The following is a 25,811-nucleotide window of genomic DNA, read 5'->3' as shown; positions in this document are numbered from 1 at the left end:
TATACAGGAACATAATTGTCTTTTTTCCTCTGCTCAAAGCTACAAATGAGTTCAACCTTTTCCATGGTACATAATTTAACACTGACTGCTATTTATTTTGTTTAATAATAGAATAAGCAATGTAATAGGATACTGTAATGAGGATACTTTTGTTTTTTGACAAATCAAGGGGTAAAGTTCAAGGCTGTTTAATATGAACCTTCTTATTGTACAAAATTTCTCAATATCTGATGCATAGATGTAAAGCAGTTCTTCTTTTCTTTCATTTTTTTTGTATTCATGCTTCATTGGCAAGGAATTTCACATTCAAGAAGGAGTTATAAAAATAAGGAAAATGGAAAAATAAGGAACAACAAAGAAAGTGTAAAATGTTTTATCACTTGAAAGAAATAGATTAATTGCTGTATTAAATGCAAATAGTCTGAAATTCTGTAGTGAAAGGCAGAGACTGTCAGATTGGGTTGAAAAATAAAACCCAGCTGCATATTGCATACAAGAAAGGCACTTAGACAAAATTTTAAAAAAAATTAAAAGTAGCAATCAAGTTTCTGTGCCCTTTTAAGTTTATTGACTAAAGAAAAGCTAATAATGCACAAGATTTGCCCTACATTTTTCTTCTGTAGTTGTAGTTATTTTTGTTGTTTATTTGATGTTCTCTAACCAAATCTAGGTACAATGTAAGGGTATTTCTAAAAATTAATTTCTAGAGAATGGAACCTCTTTCAAGTGGTATAAATTGGTGAGAATAATGATTTTATATTATTTCACCATGTATATGTCCAGGCATTTGTTTGGAATAAAATAATAGTTTTAATAACATAATTTTATAAAAAATTTAAAACCAGTTTTCTTAAAGCAACTTAAAGGAAAAAATTTTAAGAAAAATGTTTTTATGATGACTTTTGAGTGATATCCAGGAGACTCATCAAGTCCTGTCATACTTGTTGATATTTTAAGTTAGCTTTTCTATGCATATTTTTACATAGTATATTTTTTATAGTAGATGTTAGGTAACTTTGAATAAATGAACAGTACTGGAATCTTGTAAGTTGGGATGTTTTATTTCTTGTCTATAGGAAACTGGCTCTGTACTTAGAACAGAGTAAGAATTCAATATATATTTTTAATTGATTAATTTTATTCAAAGATGAAAAGCTAATTCACTGAATATTTGCTAAGGATCTAGTTTTCTATGTATTTTTAGAAACATGAAATATCACCAATAATATTTGATGCTTTTTAACAATAAACACTTTAAGGTAATTTTAGTCTTTTGGTGGAATTGTAAAAATAAAACAGAATTCTCATACTTTTACCCAGCTTGTCCTTATGTTAACATCTTATCATAACCATAAAAAAATGATCAAAACTAGCAGATTAACCTTGGCACAATACTATTGACTGAAGTACAGCACTTATTCAGATTTCACCAGTCTTCCTATTAATATCTCTTTTCGATTCCAGGATCCAATTCAGGATCTCACACTTTAGTTGCCTTGTCTCACTACTCTTTTCAAATCTATGACCTTTCCTCAGTTTTACCTTGACACTTTTGTGAGTACTGGTCAGTTCTTTGCAGAATGTGGGCTTGTTTGATGTTTTCTTATAGTTAGATTGAGGTTCTGTATTATCAGGAAGGACATCACAGGGGCGAGGGGCCTTTCTTAGTGCATTATATCAGAAGGCATACGATGCCAGAATGTCTTCATACTCTTGATGCTATACTTCATCCTTTGGTTAATGGGGTGTCTGCCAGGATTCTATGCCATAAGCTTATCAATTTTCCCTTTGTAATTACTAAATATATTGGGAGAGGTACTTTGAGACTATGTAAACATCTTGTTTCTACTTAAACTTTTGCCCGCTCGTTTTAGCATTTATCAGTATATATTGTCTACGACAATTATTACTGTGGTATTCTAACGGATATTTTCTATTTCCCTCATTCCTTCCATACTTATTAATTGGAATTCCTCTGTAGGGAAAGGTTGCCACTTATCTTCCGTTTATTTGTCTATTATTTATTTATATCAGTATGGACTCGTTCTTAAACAATTCTTTGGGTTATATTCAATATTATAGGTTACTATTTTGTTGCTCAAATTCAAACTTTGATCATTGTGGTGAGTACTTTAAGGTTGGTTCTTAATGCTTCTTTCTTCCTTTCTTTCTTTTATTTTATAACTTTCTTATTTTCTGGTACTATAAAATGTCCCCAAACCTGAAATCAACCCCTTCTTCATAAGCCTTGATTTCCTTTTATTGGAAAATGGTATTTAGAAACCAAGATCTAGTTGCAAGATCTAATGTTTGAACTTTTGAAATTAACTCTATTGAAGTGTAGTTTATATACACTAAGATGATCCTATTTAAAATATGCAGTTCAATGAATTTTGACAAATATATATATAATATATATATATATATATTTGTAACCATGACTCAAATCAATATTTAGAACATTTCCATTATCTCCCCCAAAATACGTCTGCTCTTTTAAGGCCAATTTCCCCATTTCCAGTCCCTAGACAGCTGCTTATCTGCTTCTGTCACTATAGATTGGTTTGCATTTTCTAGACTTTCATATAAGTATAGTTATATAGTACGTACTCTTTTGCATCTGAATGTTTTCACTCAGCTCAATGGTTTTAGAATTCATAATTTTAGAATAATGTATCAGTAAGTTGTTCTTTTTATCGTTGGGTAGTATCCTATCGTATATTGTATAAATAGTCCACAATTTGTTTACTCATTCACTTATCAGTGGGTATTTGGATTGTTCTTTATTACAAATAAAGATGTTATGAATATTAGTTTATAAGTTTTAGTGTGGACAGGTAACTTTATTTCTCTTGGGTAAATTTTAGGGCTAAAGTTGCTCAGTCATATGATAGATACTTGTTTGACCCTTTTAAAAAAGCTATATTGTTTTTAAAAAAACGTATTGTCCAACATGGTTGTTCCATTTTATGCTCCAACCAAAAATATATGAAAGTCTGTAATGGTTTTTGTTTTTATACAAAGTATAACTAATCACATTTTATTCTGAAGTTGAGCTAACTTTTAGCACTTTATAAAGAAAAGCAATAAGTAGATTGCTTACTTATTACAATGTCATTATTGCACTATATTCAGGAGATTTAATATAGGTGCATGAAGAGAATGGTTAGAGAGGGTTTTTTTAATGGTGGTTTTGTTTTTTTATCTCACTGGCTTACATTCATATTCAGGCTTTTCTACCTTCACTCAAAATTAAGGTGTTGTATCCTGAGGCTGTGGGTAAAAATATGAACAAAACGCAAAAAATAGAATGACTTATTTGATACATGTAATAATATCTGATACTAACAAAGGACATTAGATTTTCTACTTTTAAGAAATCTCTCTTTACTATTTTTAGTTTTCATTTATACAGTAAAATGTACAATTTATGGGGTGGAATCCTGTGGGATTTGACAAATACATATAGCCAGGTGTCCATCTCTGTCATGATGCAGAATAGTTCCATGTCCCCCCAGATTGCCTAATGCTGTCTTCTTGTAGTCACCCCCTCATTCCACTCCCGATCCCTGACAATTATTGTTTTGCTTTCCACCCCTATATTTTTTTTTTGGTTCATATTTCTTTTCCATGAAATTTATTCTATATCCAGATGTAATTATTTAGATAAGCATTGGTAAATGTTTTGTTTCCTAGGCTTTTGTTTTGAAACATTTAAAAATCATTGTCTTTTTTTTTTTTTTAACATCTTTATTGGAGTATAATTGCTTTACAATGTTGTGTTAATTTCTGCTGTACAACAAAGTGAATCAGCTCTACGTATACATATATCCCCTTATCCCCTCCCTCTTACATCTCCCTCCCACCCTCCCTATCCCACCCCTCTAGGTGGTCACAAAGCACCGAGCTGGTCTCCCTGTGCTATGCGGCTGCTTCCCACTAGCTATCATTTGGTAGTGTATATATGTCCATGCCACTCTCTCACTTCGTCCCAGCTTACCCTTCCCCCTCCCCATGTTCTCAAGTCCATTCTCTACGTCTGTGTCTTTGCTCCTGTCACTTCACTGGAATCATTTACAATAAAAGCTTGGAGAGTTTTTTCTTAAATTTTTTATTTTATTATGTATTGACCTTCCTGATACCGCCTGTGAGCACAAATGCACTTTAAAGTATTTATTGAGTACCATGAAACACACCCACAGAGGCTTAACTCATCACATTTGTGAAGGAGAACTGAAACCTAGAGCACCAAAGGTCCGTAATATGATTGTTTTCAGATAGGTCTAAGGAGATTTGAACTTTGCTTCCCATGTGAAAAAATCAAATAAATTAGGGATCTCACAATAAGTGTGCTGAGTAATTCTGGACTTATAAAAAATGTCTCTGGCATTTAAAAATCTATAATATTGGTGGCAGAGGAGAATCAAGGCTATAAGAAATGATGATTTTCTTCAATGAGATGCTTTTAGATGAAGATATCACATGAATGCAAAAATGCAAGCAGATCTTGTGGAAGCTACTTTGGAAATTATATATAAAAATAAAACAAAACAAAACCCAATATCCAAATGTTAGTTACTAGTATTGAGGCATCCACTATGATCAACCTAACTGTATAATTTGAATTTAATGTAATAGATAGTATTTTAAAATATAGACTTATTTAAAGTTGATCAGTTCAGCACAACTGAACTGATTTTTTTTTTTTTTTTTTTTTCTTATAGCCATTTTCAGGGACCTTAAAGACTTCAATGTCTATAAGGCTCGTAACATGGCTTTCCTCTTGCCAGCATTTTCTAAATTTCTGAACTGATTTTTGAATTTAGTATGAGGTTAAGCCCATTGTGATGACTCATATACAGCAGAGATTCTGTTCTAAGTAATTCTGCATATTAATTTGAGCTGATAATTTACTTCTTTAAACTAGTAGAAAGCAATGCATGTTTAAGAGTCAATATTTTTCTTTCTACAAACATATTAGGAAATTTTTAAATACATATGTAAGAGATGTTATCTTATTAAAACAAAGACATAATTTCTTTGGAAAAATAATAAAGAAATTGGAGGAAAAAGTAAGTTATGCTCAGATTATCAATGTATTACACTTATGAGATAATTTCAACAAACATTCTGTACTATGGGATTGCAACAGAGGTCAATACCAGTGTGTAGATTTGAATTTCCAATATTTAGTTTGAGAATTATGGCATCCTGTGATTCAAAATACCAATTATTTGAAACTTGAGAAAATAAGTTCCCTTCTTGAAAAGGATGCCAATCAAGTGTCCAAGAGGAATATCCAAAGGAAAAGTGAGCTTTGAAATATCCAGATGTGTGAAACTATAAAATCTATTTGCTGCTCTAGTGTTTTATTTATAATGAAGTATGAACAGTATTAAAATTGTTGATTCCTTGCTGAAATGATAAACAGTATTACTAATGCAATTGTACAGAAATACATTTCTGAGACTATAGGGAGGAAGAATATCAGCTGAGGAACAATTGATTCAATGATTGTGTAGAGAGGGGCCTACATTTTTTTTCCCCATCTGTAGCCTCCATTCTCATAGGCAACACAATCCCACTGAATCTGTGAGTGTTTCATGAAAAAGAAGAAATGAGCTGAAGATTTGGCTGGAAATTGTTAAAGTTATTAATAACAGTCAAGGTTTTTTATCTTTACATTTTTTCTTCAGTCCATTTTTGCTTTAAATTTCCTAATAACCCATTCACCTCAATAAGTGACTTTGGTTGTTTAAAAGTGTATAACCAGGTGCATGCCTAAATTTTTCATGCCTAAATTTCTTTTTATCATTTCACTCCATTTCTACATCTATCATATTACATTGTTGTTTGTTGCTAAATACTTATATATAACCATCATTTTTCTTAAATTTCTATTTCCTTGTTTTCTTTGCTTCTTGTACAAATCCAGTGTTACAAAGACCTGACTCAAATTCAAATTCCTGACGCTCTCCTTGATGACCTTAGTCTGAAATGATAATTTCCTTCAAGTATTTCTTAGAGCAATATTTATCTGTTCATTTCAAATGACGTCTTTCCTACAGTTGTTCTGAATGATTAGTATTTTCTTGTTTGATTCTTATCATATTCCACATTGTCTTAGTGATGGATCCTGTCTATATCTCAATGATACCTGGAACAATGCGTTGGTATGGTAAATGCTCTCTATATATCGCCCAGTTTCACTTATCATTTTCTTGAACATATTTCTCTGTGAATTTAATAATGATATGTTTACTTGTCTACTTCATTGGATATTTACTTTGAAAATATTATAGGTGTCTAACTATTTTAAAATAACATTATTCCATTTATAGTTCTCTAAGCTACAACTTCAGTGAAGAAAAAAATCTGATATGGTAGTATTTGTCTCCCTGTTAAAGATGAAAAATACTTGTCTACTTTTCTGGAGGACATAATATTTCTTGTATCATGAAAATGGCCATGTCTTTTTTTTTTTTTATGAAGAAAACTTCTAGATGCTCAAGTTGGTAAGATGAGGGTTAACATTAATTAAATTATGGGTAAGTTGTTTGTCCAAAAGAGATTGTGAATACTAGGGGTATCCTGAAAGTATTTTTGATATCAAGAGAATTAAACTACCTGTAGGGATTACAAAAGTATCAATAAAATAAGAGGAAAATTGAAATGAGAAAATTGAAAGTGATATGTTATTTTCAGTATATTTTGAATAAAATTTCAAAAAGGAAACACCTTAGACTTTGAACATGAGAACAAAATTTAAAACTCCACATTTGATCTTTAAAACAAATGCTTGCCGGCAAAATAAGCCGTACCTAGGGCTGTACCTATTCAGATCAAACTCTTAGAATGAATAGCTGGGGGCAATGTGAAGAGTATTTAAACTTGTTGATATAGTAAAGAGAACAAAAACCAATCAGATATTTAAAAATTCACACCTAAGTTGTACATAGTCACAACTTTCATGGCATGTAAATAAAATGATATTCCTTAAAATATCCATACAGAAAATAAGTATTCCTACCTACATATCATGTGTAGGATCTGATGACTTTACCCTACCTCCATAGCTACTGCCCTGCACCTCTTGCCTGCAAAGGTGATGAAGAGACGTGTAGGAAATAACTAGAACTCTGTGACTTAAATGGGTAATTGTCTAAACCAATTCTATGCTCTTAATTTAGATAAGATGGCAAGAGAAGCAAATTTCGTACGAAAGATAATGAATTCTGTTTTGAATACGTAAAATTTGATACTCATATTAATGTGTCCAACCTGCAGTGAGTTGAAAGTATATATCTGAAATCTGATGGGGAGTACAAGTACACATATAGTCTACTTTTCTTGTTATTTTATAAGTAGCATCATTATTTATTTAATACTTGGTGAAAGTGGAGAAAAAGAACATTTAAACCAAAATAATGTTTCCCTCTTCCATGTAAAGAATCATTCCAATATTGATAGATAGTCTAGCTTTGTTTCAAGATGGTCTTATATCAGTCCAAAAGTTGATTTAATCTTTTCCCAGCATGTAATGTGATGTTAATGAAAACTAGAGAACATTGAGATACTTAGGAAATATATAATTTAAAGTTATTTTGTTTTTTATATTATAAATCATCAGAACAAAATAATCAGATTTAGATGGCAACTCTACATTTAACATTTTGAGGAACAGCTAAACTATTTTTCAAAGTAGCTGAACCATTTTACAATCACACCAGCAATGCATGAGGGTTTCAATTTTTCCACATCGTTATTGTCTATCTTTTTGATTTTAGACATCCTAATGGATGTGAAGTGGTATCTCATCATGGTTTTGTTTTTCCCTGGTAACTAAGGATGTTTGACATCTTTTTACATGCTTATTGGCCATTTATATATCATTCCTGGAAAAATGTCAGCTCCTTTGTCTATTGACCGTCTTCTCACTGTATCCTCACATAGTGGAAACAGGATGAGAGAGCTCTCTGGTGTCCCTTTTATGAGGGCATTAATCCCATTCATGGAGGTCCACCTTCATGACCTAATTACTTTCCAAAGCCCTTACCTTGGGGGTTAGGATTTCAACAGATATATTTTGGGTGGGACGCAAACATTCAGTCCATTGCACTATTTTTTCAATCCATTCATTGAATGTCTTGAACATTGGAATTATTCTCCTTGGGAGATTTGTCTGTTCTCACCTATTTATTCAATCATTTATATCAGTATGGACTCTTGGAGAAATATTTTTATGATATTTGGGTTATAATCCAATACTACCTTATTGATTTTGTGGCTTAAATTCTTCCAAATTTGGCCATTGGGAACTATTTTAGTTGAGTCCTATATCCCTTTGACGTAACTCCATCACTGTGGGAATCTTTTAAGCACTTCTTTACTTTCTGGCATTACAAGATACTTCTGGCTCATCTTTTGTATTTTCTGTCTAGTCTTAGAATCAGACACTTCTCTAAGGAAACCTAGTTCTCCCTACTGGAAAATGATATTAGAAACAAAGTTCTGGGCACTAGGAGTGCTCATTGTTTCTGGGATGTAGTTACTTCTAGGATCTCTCAGCTGACAGAGCAAGGAAATATATGTCTATACTAACCCAATATCTATAAATATTTCTATCTTAATATTAAGGTAAATGCGATTTCATATTGATCTGTTCAACTCTAATCCATTACCATTTAGATCATTATAACCCCACCTGTTGCTTAACTATAAATTTCCACTCTAGCAATGAGAAACTATCCATTCACTTAATTTAATTCCAGCATGAAGGTATAGCGATATCTGAATTATTAACCTGTACCCCCATGGAAGACAACTTTATTAACTAGCATGTAATGCTTATGTACATTTCTTTAGTCTTTAGTCTTTCAGACTATTAATTTCCTTAGTTAATTATGTTAATACCCTATTCCCCATTCTGTTCAGTGAAAGTATGTTACACATTTTTAATACTGTTAGGTTTTTTTTTCAGTTTCTGTATTCCATCTTTGGATTCCCCTAATCCCTGAAATGATGTTAAAAATTTGTATACATTAAGATTCACTCTTCATGCTGTACAGTTATATAGGTTTTGACAAATGCATAGTGTTTTGTATTCACCATTACAGGATCATGTTTATCCAGTCATCTATTGAAGGACATCTTGATTGCTTCTAGTTTGGGGCAATTATGAATAAAACTGATATGAACGTTCACATTTAGATTTTGGTGTGGACATCAGTTTTCAAACCAGTTGGGTAAATATTTAGTAATGTGATTGCTTGATTGTATGATAAAACTATGTTTAGTTTCATAAGAAAATGCCCAAATACCTTTCCAAGTGACTGTACCATCTTGCATTCTCAGCAGTAGTGAATGAGAGCTTCTGCTGCTCTGCTTCCTCAGAAGCCGTTGGTATTGTTAGGTGTTTCGGTTGTTTTTTTCGTGTTTTAGCCATTCTAATGTTTAATATGCATAACTTTGCTTTCTTTCTGAACTGAGTAGGACTAGATAGACTGAGTAAAGAAGATCCACCCTTAACAATGTGGGTGGGCATCATACAGTTTGTTGAGGGCCTGAATAGGACAAGCAGGTGAGGAAGGATACATTTTCACCCTCTCTTCTTGAGCTGGGACGTTCATATTCTCCTGCCTTCAGACATCGAAGCTCTTGGTTCTCAGGCTGTTGGACTCCAGGACTTACACCAGCAGCACCCTGGTTCTCAGGCCTTACATCTCAGAATGAATTATACCTCCAGATTTTCTGGTTCTCCAACTTGCGGATGGCGTATCCTGGCATATCTCAACCTCCATGATCACTGTGAGCCAATTCCCATAATAAATCTCTCTCTCTCTTATTGGTTCTGTTTCTCTGGAGAACACTGAATAATATACATCGTGTTTGTAGTCAGAAGACCGAAACCTGCCAACTCTTCTGTCTAATACATACATAACTAGTGAATTCATCTACGGAAACATCTGGAAAGTTTTTCTTAGAAAGTGGAGATACATGCCTAAGGGGTATATATCTATATCTATACCTCTATCTATCTATCTGTCTATCTATCATCTCTCATCTATCTATCTATTTAATTGTAAACACTTGTAACAGTAGAACTCTGATAACAAACACAGATTTTATGGCTGTTCTTTCTTTGATCAATTTCCTCTTTTGGTGATAGTGGTGGGAACTGTGACCTCATGCTCCTAAATGCACACAAGAGTCATGAATGTGAATATCTGGTGCAGGGAGATTAATTCATGCATTGGAAGGTTTGAAATTATTTCCTGGTGAATGCTGAGTTGAGATACAATCTCAGGCAAAAGCCCAAATTTCTATACTTGGCAATTCCTTTAACAACTGAGGTAAAAGACCTCTGATCTGAGGTCTTTCCTTATTCAGTGTGGGAGATGTGCCAGTTTACTTCATGTCCGCAGAAGGGAAATTAAGAGACTTGCTTCAGCAAAGGCCTATTTGGGTTCTGTTTCTGAAAAAAAAAAAAGAAGTATATGTACACATTTCAAACTACTGCAGCCAAAGGATTTGCTGACTCCTTTCTGGTCAGGCTTCACAGCAAACCAATCATCCAGGATGTGACACCCAAGGTACCGCCAGTGCAATAGATGAAGACTGTGTGATAGGAGCAATTTTTGTTGACCTCTCTAAGGCATTTGCTTTAGCAAGCCATAAATTACCCCTATGAAACTTCAGAAATTTGGGGCCTTGCAGAGACTGCATAAAGTGATTTGCATTAACTTGAGAAATTGTACAGGAAAGAAAGCCCTGTGAGCATAGAATCAAGGGAATTACAAATGGGACGCCTGAGGGCATATTTTATTTTCTCTGCTTGATGATTATCTTACAGTCTAATGTGTTTTCTCCCTTGCACACATGTATGCTGATGATATAGCCCCCCAGAACAACCCAGATGCCCTGGGGTAGCCCTAGCAGCCTAAAGTCCAACTTCCTGAGCTGTTTTTCCTCCAGAAAGTTGATTCAAATGAAACGTGATGCCAAAATCTTAGTCTTCCATTTCACTTCAAGGTTTCATAAATTTAGAGTCTCATTAATGATTAACAACTAGGTAACATTTCAGAACAGGCTGAGTAAGCTTCATTTCCGGATTGCGACTTAGCCTTGCTTCGGATTTTTAAAAAGCACACTTTTCTGTATTTTCAGTACCTGTAATAGTGTCTGGATGGGGAAGGGTCCTCTTAGTTAAATGTGATCACATTAGCCTCTTGTTTTAAGGTGGAGAAGGAGTTGGCTGTATGCCAGCCTAGATACTTCTTGGGCAACTGCTGTCCCTGTGCACCTGGCTTGACAGGTGTCTAAGCGTCTCTTAGTGCCTCTTAGGAACTTGCATTATTCTGCAGCTGTGGAAGCTGATAAAGCCATTGTGAAGTGAAAATCCAGGCTCCTCACAGGCGGAACACATCCTAAGCTCAACGGCTGGCATGAGCATGCTGGTGTATCCTTCCAAGCCAGAAGGGGAGGATTGAGAAATGTATTCAGACCGAAATGTGCACTTGCAAATTTTGTCTCTAATCATTACTTTAATTATCATAATGTATAAATGGCGCAATCTGGTACTCAAAGGGGCAACTGAGACTGTCATTTTTCACAGAAGGAAGGTAAAATGTAGAAATTCAGAATCGTGGAATGATGCATGGAATGGTTCATTTAAATAGTATAACTTTTTTTTTTTCTCAAATAGGAAAGCAGAGGCTCAGAAAACTTATGTAACTTCCCAAGGTCATAGAGCTATTTGTAAATAACTAATTTGGTATTGGAGGGATGGAATTATAGTATTAGGAATACAAGATATCTAGTAGGAAAGATATCTAATAAAAATACAAGATAATGTATGAGATGAGACAAAATTTAAACATTTTTGAAAAAACAGTGCCTTTTTTTTTTTATTCTCTTTTAAATATTGAGTTGACTGTTAGCATAAACACAGGCCATCTTTGTCATGCTGATTTAAATGTTGTACAGTAAATAAGTGTGAAACATTTTGGTTCTCTACTGAAACTCAGAACTGCCTGTTGATTTGTGTCAAATTTATCAAGCCCTGCTCAATCTTATGGCTAAAAGTAATGGTAACAGAGATATTGTGTGCACGTGTGTGTATGTACGTGTGTGAAAATGAAATTGATTAATCTACTAAAAAATCAAAATTTTGAGTCCAGGTGATTAGACATGAGTTTCTCTCTAAAACCTGAACTAATGAAAGTGAGCACTTGCTTTCAGTTATGCTATTCTAGTCATTATCTCTTATTCTATTCTAGCTCAAACTCCCATGACTGGTAAACTCACTTTCACCAAGATGATCAATAATACATAAAATATTCCTTTGTTATAAAGCATGTTCACCAGGAAAAAAAGAAATCATAACTTTTGAAATTTCAGAAATCTGAATTGCTTGTTGACAGTACTTTCTGCAACCAAGGCCAGCCCCACTTGAAAAACAAGAGACAAAATGCCAAATATTAGAATGAAATATAGTCGTGGAAGATGCATTTTTGCCCCTCTTTGCTTCAGCCATCCCTTGGTCTTTTGCCTTCTCTCTCCTTTTCCCATCCTATGATGCTGGCCCTCCTAATTTTCAGCCTCCTTTCCTTCTAGTCTAACTATAATTCTGGCTGTTTCTCAAATACCTCTTGTACTTTGCTCTCTCTATGAATTGGCTGAAAATATTCCATTTTTCAGGAGTTCCTTCTTACTCATGGACTCCTATGGAAATCCTTCCCATCTCTTAAGACTCAGCATTTCTGTTTGAAAGTTTTCACAATCATGCTGCACAGAAAAGTGTTCTCCATCATTTAAATCTTCATAGTTATTTATTTGCATCAATTACAAAGCAACTGTGTTTCCTGGTAATGTAATTTTCCTATGCCTTATAACCTCTACTAGACGGTGATTTTGTTGAAGAATGGAGATGGGGCTGTATATATATATTTTTTAAATTATTATTATTATTATTATTTTTTTAATTTTTTTTTTAACTTCTTTTTTTTTTTTTGGGTTTTTATTTATTTTTTAGTTATTTATTTATGGCTGTGTTGGGTCTTCGTTTCTGTGCGAGGGCTTTCTTTAGTTGCGGCAAGTGGGGGCCACTCTTCATCGCGGTGCGCGGGCCTCTCATTATCGCGGCCTCTCTTCTTGCGGAGCACAGGCTCCAGACGCGCAGGCTCAGTAGTTGTGGCTCACGGGCCTAGTTGCTCCGCGGCATGTGGGATCTTCCCAGACCAGGGCTCGAACCCGTGTGCCCTGCATTGGCAGGCAGATTCTCAACCACTGCGCCACCAGGGAAGCCCCTAAATTATTTTTTAAATTTTATTTAATTTTATTTATTTATGGCTGTGTTGGGTCTTCGTTTCTGTGCGAGGGCTTTCTCTAGTTTCTCAAGTGGGGGGTCACTCTTCATCGCGGTGAGCGGGCCTCTCACTGTCGCGGCCTCTCTTGTTGCAGAGCATAAGTTCCAGACGCGCAGGCTCAGTAGTTGTGGCTCACGGGCCTAGTTGCTCCGCGGCATGTGGGATCTTCCCAGACCAGGGCTCGAACCCGTGTCCCCTGCATTGGCAGGCAGATTCTCAACCACTGCGCCACCAGGGAAGCCCGAGGCTGTATATTTTTAACTCACATAAAATATGTAACAGGAATTTACACATAGTAGCCACTTCAACCTCCACTGAAAAGTAAATGACATTGATTCAAAATGATGATGTTATCCAAATTCAGACTCTGAAGACAGTAGTATTTCCTGACTTTGAATATTGAAACCCTATGTAGAAGGCACATCAACTTCTATATTTTCACGTTGCTATGGAAATATATATTTGATAATTTGTTATCGTATTTGTAAAAGATAAATGTTAACAAGAGAATGTTATTTTCCATAATGGCAAACAAAAAACAACTTGGCATTGTCAGGGTATGATTTAATAGATGATATCTCTAGCTATAATTGTTGCTTTATATTATGAATGTTAATTTGAAGAAAACCGATGTTAATGTCAGCTAAAATATATGATAGTATTTAGAAAATCATAATGTTGAGCAATTAAGCCCTTAGAAGAGTCTAACTTTATGTTTATAGTTTCCATCTATATTTTTGTTGTTATTAAGTTAAGAAGCAATGCAAAGACTATATTCATCTTTGAAGTGAATGGGATTTCTAGAAGATTTTGGCAGCTTCAATTTGTCTTGTGAAATTTCAGTGACAGCTGAGTTTTGATTTTGATGGGTGACATATTCTTGTAACTTCCTTTGAAATGTTTCCAAAATGTTTTTTAGTAATCTTGGCATTTGCTGAAATTTTATATGTTTGATGTGTGTTTGTGTGTGTGTATGTTTGTGTGTGTGTGTGTGTGTGTGTGTGTGTGTAATTCTTCCTTGGGATTATATTGGTTAATTTATATTCTTGGACAATGTTGCTTGTTTCCTGTAAGATACCACGTGGTCAAATGGGGATTTGGGGGTTGAGTCTGTATGAATGGAATACAGCAAAGCTTAATTAGTTCCCCTAACAATTGAGACATTGCCTTGAATATATTCATAGATTGCTCTATTCAAAAAACCATGAACAAATATAGCCTACATTGTGTTGTATACACTATGAGTTCTGAATAAAAATATTTGACGGACAGAATAAAAAATGAAAATAATAACTAATAGTGATTGTTACAATGACTTTACAAAGTAGTTACTATGAATCCACAACTCCAAAGTGATTGAGGTCTATGAGAATGTGGGCCTGTTGCACTTCTAAAGCATACTAAAGAGTAAAATATATTTCTGAATAGATGTTTGTCCTGCAATTCCAATCTAATCAGAGTTTGAGATTGTTCCTTAGAATGTGCTAGATGCACTTGGTTTGGGATTCTGGAAGTTGGAATAGGTAGGTGTATGGTGTGGTTTGATATGTAGAGCTGGACTCTTGGATCAACATAGTGGTGGAAGAAGTATGGAAGAGGGTAAAAGGTAAAAGTTGAGACTTGGGATTGTTATTCTTCAGGGTGTAAGATTATTTTCATAGAAGTCCTCTACTCTAATGAATTACCTATGTAGGTACTACAAATTGATTCACCCTACATGATAGTTTTTTCTTACGCATCATATGTTAGTTCTCCATATTCCTCACCAAGACTCTTAATCAGTCAAGATCTTATTATTGATATTTTATTTAGTCCGTCATTTAGAACACTGTTAAGATGCATATTTTCATAACATTTTTTTCTCATTTAAAAACTGATTTAACAATCTGTGAAAGCTATGAAAATACATAAAGAAAAAGTGATACTCCTTCATATGGTTAACCTATCACACAGGTTAAACTGTGTCCCTCAAAAATTCATATGTTGAAGATCTAACTCCCAGTACCTTCAAATGGGCCTTATTAGGGGATAGGGTCTTTACTGAAGTAATCAAGGTAAAATGAACTCATTAGCATAGGCCCGAATCCAGTATGACTGGTGTTTTTATAAAAAGGGGAAAATTGGAGACAGACATGCATACAGAGAGAATGCCATGTGAACATAAAGACAGCCATCTACAAGCTAAGGAGAGAGGCCCTGAACAGATTCTTCCCTCACAGCCCTCAGAAGAAACCAACCTTACGAACGTCTTGATTTCAGACTTCTAGCCTCCAGCACTATGAGAAAATACACTTATGTTTTTAAGCCACTCAGCTTGTGGTGCTTTTTACGGTACGTTAGTAAACAAATACACATACTATTAATGTATTTTGGTGTACTTATTTGAGTCTATTAAGATACACACCCCACAAATACAGATACAGTCATATACTTTTATATCTGGCTACTTTGCTAACATTGTAATCAAGTATTTCCCTCTCATTTAAATAGCATTTAACTTTATGATTTTCATAAAGAATCTATGGTAGGTTTAACTCCAGAACTGTTTATGTACCACCCCCCCTCTTGATTCCTAACTCTGGGCTGGAAATCAACTCTGCCTAAGAAAGTTTTTCTAGGGCTCACTCCCACTTTGTACCAATAACCTCATTACCATGTCCACCCCATCCCAATACCTTTACGCAGACTGGAAAGAACCATACCAAAGGTGTATCCAGCTTTCAGGTTGGCTTCATGGATGTGCCACCCCTGCAGTTGCTTAGGGCTCCACTCTTTCTAAGGATCCTTCTAGAACTCTATGCTTGGTTTAGTGCTCTGCTATCTTGTCTTAAAATTCTTAATGATTTCTGAACAAAGGGACCAGCATTTTTACTTTGCGCTGGGAACCACAAATTATGTAGTTAATCCAGCCCAGTTCCCTCTACCTGTATAAGAGCACCCACTCTGTTCTACCTACTGTGAAATTCTCCAATTCCACCTTGCTATTCCTCATTATTACTGGCTTCTCTCAGCCTTTTAGGGTTTCCTTCTTTAGCAAGAGCTTCAGATGTTCTTGTACAGGCTGACTTATTTTGGATCATTTTTTCTGCCCACTATCGGCATCTTCCTTAGTGACTTATTCTAGTTTTCAGACTCTAATTTCATGAAGTGCTATCAAAGGTAAGAGTTTCATTTTTAATCTAGCTGTCATAATAGGAGAGGAGACACAGACATAATATTTGGTTAATAAAATTTAGAGAAGTAGGCAATTGCTCATCCTTAACTCCCACTACACTGAGAATGGGTTAACTTTGACATTTTGATAATAGAAGAAGAAAGAGTATTGTAAATTGGATATGCAGGCTGTGCCTGCTAGAAGGTTTCCAGCTACAAGTTCTAGAAAATCCAACTAAAAGTGACATATTTACCCACTTTTTATCACTCACAAAAATTAGGCCATTTAAATTCTTACATGATAATAAAACTAGAGGTAAGCAGTATCCATGATTGGTTCATTCAGCAGTTGAAGAACCTCATCAGGGACCCACATCCATGTTTCTACTCTGATTTGTTCAGCATGTCAGTGAGCTTCCCCTCATAGCTACAGGATGGCTGTAGCACTTCCAGGCATCATATGCAGACTTGATGACATATTTTAGAAGAGAAGATTTTCCTCTTATACATCTCCTTTTTAAACCAGCTTATCCTTTCCCAAAAGTCCCACAGAAACTCCCTTGGTGTCCACTGACCAGAATTGGGTCACATGCCCACGATTTAACTATTCGCAATTAATTAAGATAACTGAAGTCACCACAACTGACACAAGCCAATCAAATTCTCATCTTGGGTCTTGGGAATTGGGAGCCCTTCAACTCTACTAAGATCACGGATACTTGATAACAAGAGTGGATCTGGGTGTGTTAGGGAGAGAATTGGGAATGGCTGTTGATTAGGCAATAATTATCTCTATCTCTATCTATCTCTACCTATCCTATCCCTATCCCTATCCCTATCCCTATGTCTATCTCATCTCTATCTCTATATTTATATCTCTGTATCCATCTCCAGTGAGGTATTTTCTCCCCCACACTGATATGACTAAACTCTTTCAGAATTGGCATGGTGGATTAGAACACACAGTCTTGTAATCATGTAGTGAATAAACAGCTGGCAGTGTGTGGGATGTCAACACTTATTTCTGGATATGATTCCTATCCTGAGGCACTACTAAAGCACTGGGTAATGGTTGCTGAATGACCATTCATCCAAAGGAACAAATAATATGTGGATCTGCCTGGGGACACAACCAGCTAAAATTGGTTGGAGTCATGCAATATGCTTGAGCTTGGTCAAGAGAGGAAGTTGGTCATAAGCTCAGGCAGAGTATAATTGGCTCAGGACAAAACAATGAATGAGACTAGGTCACCGTAAAGGATCTGGATAATATCCCCAACTTAGCTGATGTTTTTTTCATTCTTAGCCAGTGTACATTATTTGACAGGTACTTTCTTTGTAGCTATAGTGTAGCAGTCCCATTGGTGATATAGCAAGATGATTCTACTATAAAAATAAAATAAATATAACAAAGGGAATAAAAGAGGGAATGGTGAGAGCAGGGGAAAACTTCAGGTGCCAGGAATTTCACTTGCTCAGCATGTATTTTAATGCAAGCACTGGTTTGCATTGTGATCCCCTAGTGGCAGAGAGCTGGGACGTCCATGCTAGCTGACAGAATGTGAGAACTACAAGACAAGACTTTAATTAAAGTCAGAAGCAAAATTTATAGTCAGGAATTTATGAAAATTGGGATGACAAGAAGCCTCTCTATTTCTCTCTTTCTAGTGAGCTCTCTCTCTTTCAGAAACACAGGGTAGCAACAAAGAGTGTTAGTAAAAAGAAAAACATATAATTGTAATACATTCATGACATACTAAGATGAATAAATTCCTGCAGTAGGTGATAAATACTTTATAGGGGAGTATTCGTAGTCAACAGTCAAGTGAAATAGGTTAAAATATTAGGCCTGTGAGCCAAGTGTCTAGAAAATGCCCCTTTTTCTTTTGTGAATCTGAAAATTACAATGCAGTGGGGCAACCTTTCACATATTCGTGGGGGGCAGTTACCTTCTGAGTTGGTTCTAATTCCTGTGCTGTATTTTTGGATCAACTAGCTAATTGAACATGCATCATTAAACGTCCTTGAAATAGAGGACATAGAGCACATGGAACAGAAGTGTTTGAACCTTGGCATAAGGTTTGCCAAGATGGTAGAGTCCAGAATGTAGAGCGGGGAGGGGAAGATGGCGCTCATCTCTGAAGCTAACATTTCCTAGGATCCTCACTGAGACTTAATGATAAATCACCCACATGACACCAACTATCTCCACTTATGATTCTCTGGAAGATTATATGCTTATGATATCTATCGATGCTTTAAATATTATTATATGTATATCGGAGATCATTGTCAATTCTGGTTTTGAGGTGAACTGCTGCCAGCTGATAATTTATTGCCAATATCAGATATGTCATCTGTAAACATTTATTTTTAGCTGTCTGTTCTATTACATTATTTTCCCTTTTTATCATCTTTCTATGCGTGCCCTGATTATATCTCAATCCTGTAGTCATTGTTTCCTTTGTATACTCCACCTTATTTCAGAAAAGATTTAAGAAACTAAATTAATAAATTTACATATTCCAAACACTATTACTCCTTTCTTATGACTTAGGTTTGTGCTTTTTAAAAAATGTAAAATATGTCACATCCCTTACTAGAAATTTTCCAGCCTCATTTTCATTTTATTTTTAGATTGTATACTTTCTAATTTTTGAGTTTGAACTGTTTCATTGAAATGACAGATTAACTATTAATGTTTACAAAGGATCAGTCAAAATTCAAAAGGGTCATAGAATGCTCACACATTTTAGAAAAGAGTCTCCCTGAAATTAGGAGAAGCGATTTGAAAACTTCAAAAACCAGAGTGTGCACCTTCCGCATGATGGGAAAGCCAAGACTGGCTGCAGTGGTGGAATTCTTTGTACCTGCTTCTACTGAGGCTCTCATCACATCACATTGCAATTGTCTGTTTATATAGCTGACTATTTTCTGCAGTGTGAGCTGAGGGGGAGAGTCCATATGATATTAATTTTATATTTCAGAAGTCCAAATCATAGAATCACAGTGCCTGTCATAGAATAGTTGTTTAATGAACTCACATGGAGTAAATGAAGAAGAGAAGAGAGACCACTGGTCCTTTTGGTCCCCAGAAGGAGAGGCATTTCGCTAAAAGGAGCCATCTCCTTAGGTGCAGATTCACAGCCTGAAGCTATAGGCTGAGATGGTGATGGAATAGTCTTTGCCTAGAGTATTTCCCACTGCGAGGAAAAGAGGCTCACGGGCGCGCTCCATAAGCTGGAGCAAGAACACCTGGGTAGTTACCTATTGACTTTCAGTCCAAAGAAGATGCTCAACTGCGAGTGAAAACGAGACTTGGTTCTACTTCGTCACTTGCAGTCCGGGACCTCTCTGTGCATTGTAACAACTGTAACAGACAGCAGATCTTTTGTTGAACTCTGCTCTGAATGCTCTGATAGCATTTACGTTGCCACCAGAGTTATAGTCTGACACTGTTCTCATAATGAAAATCCCTCAGGTAAAGGGCCTAATTAAATATACATGGGTTATTCTTTTGCCAAAGGACAGTCAAATACCACTTCCTTCACCTTTGCTTAAGGACAAGAGAGTTTCAGTTTCAAAAAGAAATGAACTGTGTTCTAAAATAAAATATGGCACCTATGAAATCATATAAGATGTAATTTAAGGAAAACCAGCTCAGTATTATAACGGGATTTTCTTATCACGCTCCCTCCAGATGCTGCAGCTGTCACTTAGGCTATGCCAATGTCTGGTGTCATGCCAGTTTGATGCAAGTTGGTTCCACTTGTCACCCTTTCTATTTCCCAGCTGGCCTCAATTTTAAAAGGCATATTAGCATTATCATAGCATCTAAAGATGTGCCTTGGCTTGACTTTAAGTCTGTTTTGTTTCTAAGTCACAAGGTATAATGAAATACCACTGAGATAAAAAGGATTTTATTGTCTATATATGACATCAAATGCTCTAATCTCTGACCAAAGAAATTGAACGTTTTTAAAAAGGTTGTTCTATGAGACACATTGCAGTGTAGCATCAAAGAGAAGGAGACGTGCTTTAGGACACACTGGTTTAAATAACAGGTAGGGGAGTGCTTTCCCTTATACATTTTGAAAAACTCTATGCTTATTGCATGAACAGAAATAGTTTCAATGGAAGTCTTTAAAAGAGTCCAGAACTGTGTGACAAAGTATAAAAATCCAAAACCAGAAATGCACTTGAAATTAAATTATTGAACAGTAAAATGACTTGTTTTGTCAATTATTATTGGCAAATCTCAAGGTTGCCTAAAATACAGATGTTTACTTCAGCATCTTCAGATGCCGTCTGTTTAGATGTATTGCTGCCTTAAAATTACACTCTTAAACTTGAATTGTGTGATAGAGATGTTTGCTTTAAGATGAATGAAAATCTCACTGTTAGTTGCTAATAACTTATTATCTGACACTTTTAGTCATCACCAAGGTATCTATGTACAATACAAATACAGAGACTGTCAAGATTTTTCAGTCCTTTGGCATGTATCCTTTTTGTCCTCTCTGTCATCTCAGATACTCAGAGCTTTACTTTGTTCATCTACAAAATGGAGACACTGATATCTACTTCACTGGGTTGCTGTGAAGGCATAGAATAAGTAAAACCTTAGCAGGGTACTGGGAATGCAATCAGTACTCCATAGTAACTGGACTGTCTCTCAAACACAAACACGCATGCGTGCATACATGCACATGCAGACACACACACAGACATACACATACATTTTATGGAAACATCCAAGAGGAAAACTTATCTGTAACTGATTGCATAGGTCTGGATGATTTTGAAAGTTAATCTAAATTTATTTAGAAATCATTAGGATCTTGAATTGCATTATGTAGAAACAGTTAACCATTGCCCTGGTGGAAGAAATAGGTTGGCTGTGTGATTTTCCTTGAAACATAATCAAAATGAAGTTTCAGAGCTGGGATTAGATTCAGGGCTCTATTTATGTTCAGATCTCTAAGTCCTTAGCCCAGCACTGGAACAAAATAGATCCTCAACCCCCTGGGCCTGTAACCATCTACTGCCTTCAGGTGGTCCTGGAGCATCGAGTAGCACTACGTCTCAAAGGGATGGAGCATGGCAAAGGGAGAGTGGGATAGATTGTGAAAGAAATTTTTTTACATACTAAAGAGTGAGTTAGTGTGGAGCTATTCAATTACTTTTGTACAATTGAGTTATGTGTTCATATCTGTGTTTTAAAAAAAGATGTTTCCCTTAGCTGCACCATAGAAGCACCTCAATAAAGGGAAATTGGTACACAAAAGAGGTACAAAAAGCAGTTGGGATGCTATTTTGTTGATGTGTGCTTATCACACTCTACATAGAAAATTAGTAGAGGGTAGTGGTTAAAGGCTTTGTTCCTGAAAACTGGGTCTGAATCCTGGTGCTACCATTACTAGCTGTGAGGATCTGGGCAAATTCCCTAATTCCCCTGTAATTGTGACTCAGTTTCTTCTTGTATAAAGCATTAGTAGCTATATCATAGGATTGTTATAATGACTAAGTAAATTGATAGACATAAATTTCTTGGAATTGTGCCTGGCATATTGTATATGCTCTATTTATTACTATAAATTACATAAGGACATAAGCTAGAAACTTCAGATGATTGACAAGTCTATCATTGTCTTGTTGAAGAAGTAGGTAGTTTATGTCTTAAACTAGTGGGACACAAATCTAGGTTGCTTGAGCTCTTTAACACATTGTATTTATTCCTTTTCCGTTTGCAGTTTGAGACCTGTGTATAAAGCACATGACGTTATAGACAAATAAACCTTCAGATTATGAACCATGGCAATCCCAATGCCATGAGTTTATTGAAAATGTAAAGGGAAAGTCACTTAACCCCTCCATACCTCCATTTGACAATGCCGGTCCCACAGAACTGTTCAGAGGAGTAACCGGGATATTGTATGTGCAAGTGCCTAAGAAATACGTGCCTAATTCACTTCAGTGGAGTTTGAAGTTGACCTTTTATTGCAAGGGAAGGCAACGGAAAATGCTTAGATTAAAACTTGATCCAAATTTGAAACAAATGTACTTTTCAAATATAATAATCCCAAACCACTGCTTTATCTGGGCAAGTTATGTTTGGTTCAGTTCAGGGCCATGGCTCTTTTTCTCACAATGGATGTGATTTCGCCAGCATGAGCAGCCCTGGAGTTGGATAACATCTGTGTCAGTTTTGATTCTCTCTAACCAGCAGTGAGAACTTGGGCAGCCTTCTCAACTTCCTCATTTCGAAGGCAATAGTGCCTTCCTTATCACATTTTGAAGGTTATTGTGAGGACAAAATGTCGTTTTGTAAAGCTCTACAAATACGTGGGGTTTTATCCCCGGTGTCAGTAGTTCACCACCGGAGACCTCAGTGACAGTAAAAGGGTCCTTCCACCTCACGGGGAGAGAATGCTTGGTTCAGGCAAAAGCAGGAACTTGGTACCAGACCTCAGTTGAGTTTTTTGACTATTCTTTCCCAATTGTGTGGCTTTAGGCAAATCGGTTAATCTCTTCAGCCTCATCTAGGCTATCTGGAAAATGGGAATAATATCATCTACCTTATGAGGAGGATCTGGTGAATTGCCCTCATTCAAGTGTCAAATTATGAAAGTGATAACTTGGATGACAGATTTCTCTGCCGTGCCTAATTTTTTTTTTTACACAGCAAGTTCTTATTAGTTATCTATTTTATACATATTAGTGTATATATGTCAATCCCAAACTCTGCCATGCCTAATTTCTAATGGTTTCTTCTAAACAAGTTCTCCACAGTCACAGACGCTGGTGGTCTAAACAGATAGATAGATAGCAGACAACTCTGAACAGATAACTGTTGTTGGGTTTAGGGGGTGTGTTGATAGAATGTGTGCACCATGAACTCTGGGAGGGCAGATGTCCACAGACATGAATGAGTTGAATGTGTCCATGTGTCTGGTTATTTTGATAAGCTTGTTTATATTTAAATTTTATTTATTTATTTTTAAGCTCTTCTGAGTGCTAAAAAGGAAACAGTAGTTCATATAATGAAAAACTATGGTTCCCTCCTAGCCCAATTTCCATTGACAATCATTTGCACTTCTTAAAGTTATTACTCCTTTATTTACAATATTATTCTTTAAAATGATTATGCTATTTCTTAATTTTTCAGTTTTAGAAATTTTCCATAATATTAAAACTATTTAGGAATTAGAGTTTAGAATTCAGTTCTCTTTTATCATCCATCGCTTCCAAACATATGTCCCCTCCTTCTATCCTTGATATACAGTTGTAACTCACTTTTGGTTAATTCCATGTTGAGAGGTTTTCATCATCAAGGAGACATATCTTTTGTTTTGTTTTGTTTTGATTTTATTGCTGAGTCAAGCAGTATTCTACGAGTTTATTTCCTTTCCTCAAGAATTTTGTATTGTTTTCAGCAAGTAATTGGCACTTTCATTTCCTTTGCTTGACATTGCTCTTATGCCAGATTTCCACAAAGCCAAACTTGTCTCATAATTTATCAGTCTCAATTTTGTTTTTCCTGGTGATGTCCCAGAAGCTTTTCTTCACTTATCTGACCTAGTACTGCCTAATCTGCAGCAAGGCTGTCATCCTGGATTTTCCTTTTGTGTTCTTAGTGATTTTCTTTATTGCCCTCCTGTGTTGAGTGCTTGGTTCTTGGATCCCCTGTTTTCCCCATTTGTGATTTATTCTGTCTCCTCCAGCTGCTGAATGCACTTTCAATGTTCTCTTTCTTCATTTCTGCATCCCAGCCCTAAGACCAATAAGTCATTTGTTTGTAACAACTAGGGTATGTGCCAGTTTAATCATATACATGCAAACTGGGAAGCAGAACTAAACATGCCTATTACAGATATGGTATCTTTCTTTCTTGCAATAGAGTATTGATCTGCTAATGATAGTGACTGAAGTAGTCATCTGAGTCTTTAGATTGTACCTAAACTGCTCCAGTGGAACAGGCTCTATGTCAAAGCTCTGTAACTTAAATTTATTACAGTTTTCCTTTTTGACTTGATACCTGCCATGTTCCAGGCTATTTGTAATTCTTGTTGGTTACTTAAAGGAGCTCTTGAATTTTTGTGTGATCATACATTGTAAGTATTGCTGCAAAAAGTATCTAACAGATAAAATTCAGCAAGCAGAAATAAGATGTAAAAACCTATTTTTATGAATGTCCCTGATGTAGTAGAACTTCAAATTTAAAATGACAGTTCTTTTAATAACTAGAAAAAGAAAGATTTTGGTAATAATAACAAACCTATTTATAATTTAAAAGATAAATTTTGGCAAAAGTTAAAATAATGAATATTAAAGAGTTTTTATTGCTTCTGGGTCATAAATTTGGGACATTTAGAAAATACGAGAAATTAAGAAGAATGAGTGTATAAGCAGCTAATAATTTGGAATTATTTCTTAAATATAATAAACAAATTTGTACAATTTGGTTCAAGGGTATTACCTACCAAATTGCTACAGTGGGTTGTAATAGCAGTCCTGCAAGAACATTATGAATATGGATTTTTTTTCCTTAGAGTGCTATACAACTCAGAAGGCTCAAACATAGGGAAAGGAATAGATTCAGAATGTTTATTATTGCTTCCACTAGGCAAAGGAGCAAAGGAATTCCACTGGTATTCTCAGATAGCAGTGTAATAAAAAATGGAGAGGCAGGGTCACTTCGTGGGTCTCACGGCCTGATGTCTTCATCAGTGCAGTTTAAAAAATATTTGCTGAGGATCTACTGTATATAAGGCCCTGTGCTAGACACCAAGGATCACCAAAATGATAAGGAAAAGGTGTTCCTTCTCAAGATCCTTTAAACCTAATGGCGCTAACTAACATACACAAATAGTTTTGACACGAAATACGAGGTGACGTACTTGAGTAGAGAATTTAGCCAAGTACTATGAGAGAAGAGACCGTTTAGTTCTGACTGGGGAGCTTTAGAAAAGCTTTTGAGGGGAGATGGATTCTGCTTTTTGAATGATAGTCGTGTAATTCACAAGAAAAAGAAATTAAGGATATATGATATATTTATACTGATTCACAGCCTACAGAATTCTTAGAAGTTTTTTTTAATTTTATCAATGTTATTGTTATTATTATTGTCCACTTTACAAATGAGGAATGTGAAATACTAAAACGTCTAAGTGACTTTCTTAAATTCATAATTGTTACAAGTGGTCAGGGATAGCACAGTTGAAAAAATGTTTCCAAAATCCAATCTGATGACGGTTTTAACTATAATCCACTCTTCTGATATTATGGTTG

At 35.4% G+C, this 25,811-nt stretch overlaps 1 non-coding gene across 1 annotated transcript; it reads right to left on the bottom strand.

Moving 5' to 3' along the window:
- Positions 1 to 4,716: 4,716 nt before the first annotated feature.
- Positions 4,717 to 4,816, bottom strand: LOC137766871 (small nucleolar RNA SNORA33). The gene has a single exon (XR_011074403.1). It is a non-coding gene; the product is annotated as a small nucleolar RNA SNORA33 (small nucleolar RNA).
- Positions 4,817 to 25,811: the final 20,995 nt, after the last annotated feature.

The sequence above is a fragment of the Eschrichtius robustus genome, chromosome 6 (genome assembly GCF_028021215.1).
Source record: "Eschrichtius robustus isolate mEscRob2 chromosome 6, mEscRob2.pri, whole genome shotgun sequence".
Taxonomy (NCBI): domain Eukaryota; kingdom Metazoa; phylum Chordata; class Mammalia; order Artiodactyla; family Eschrichtiidae; genus Eschrichtius; species Eschrichtius robustus.
This window is presented reverse-complemented; position numbering and strand designations above follow the sequence as displayed.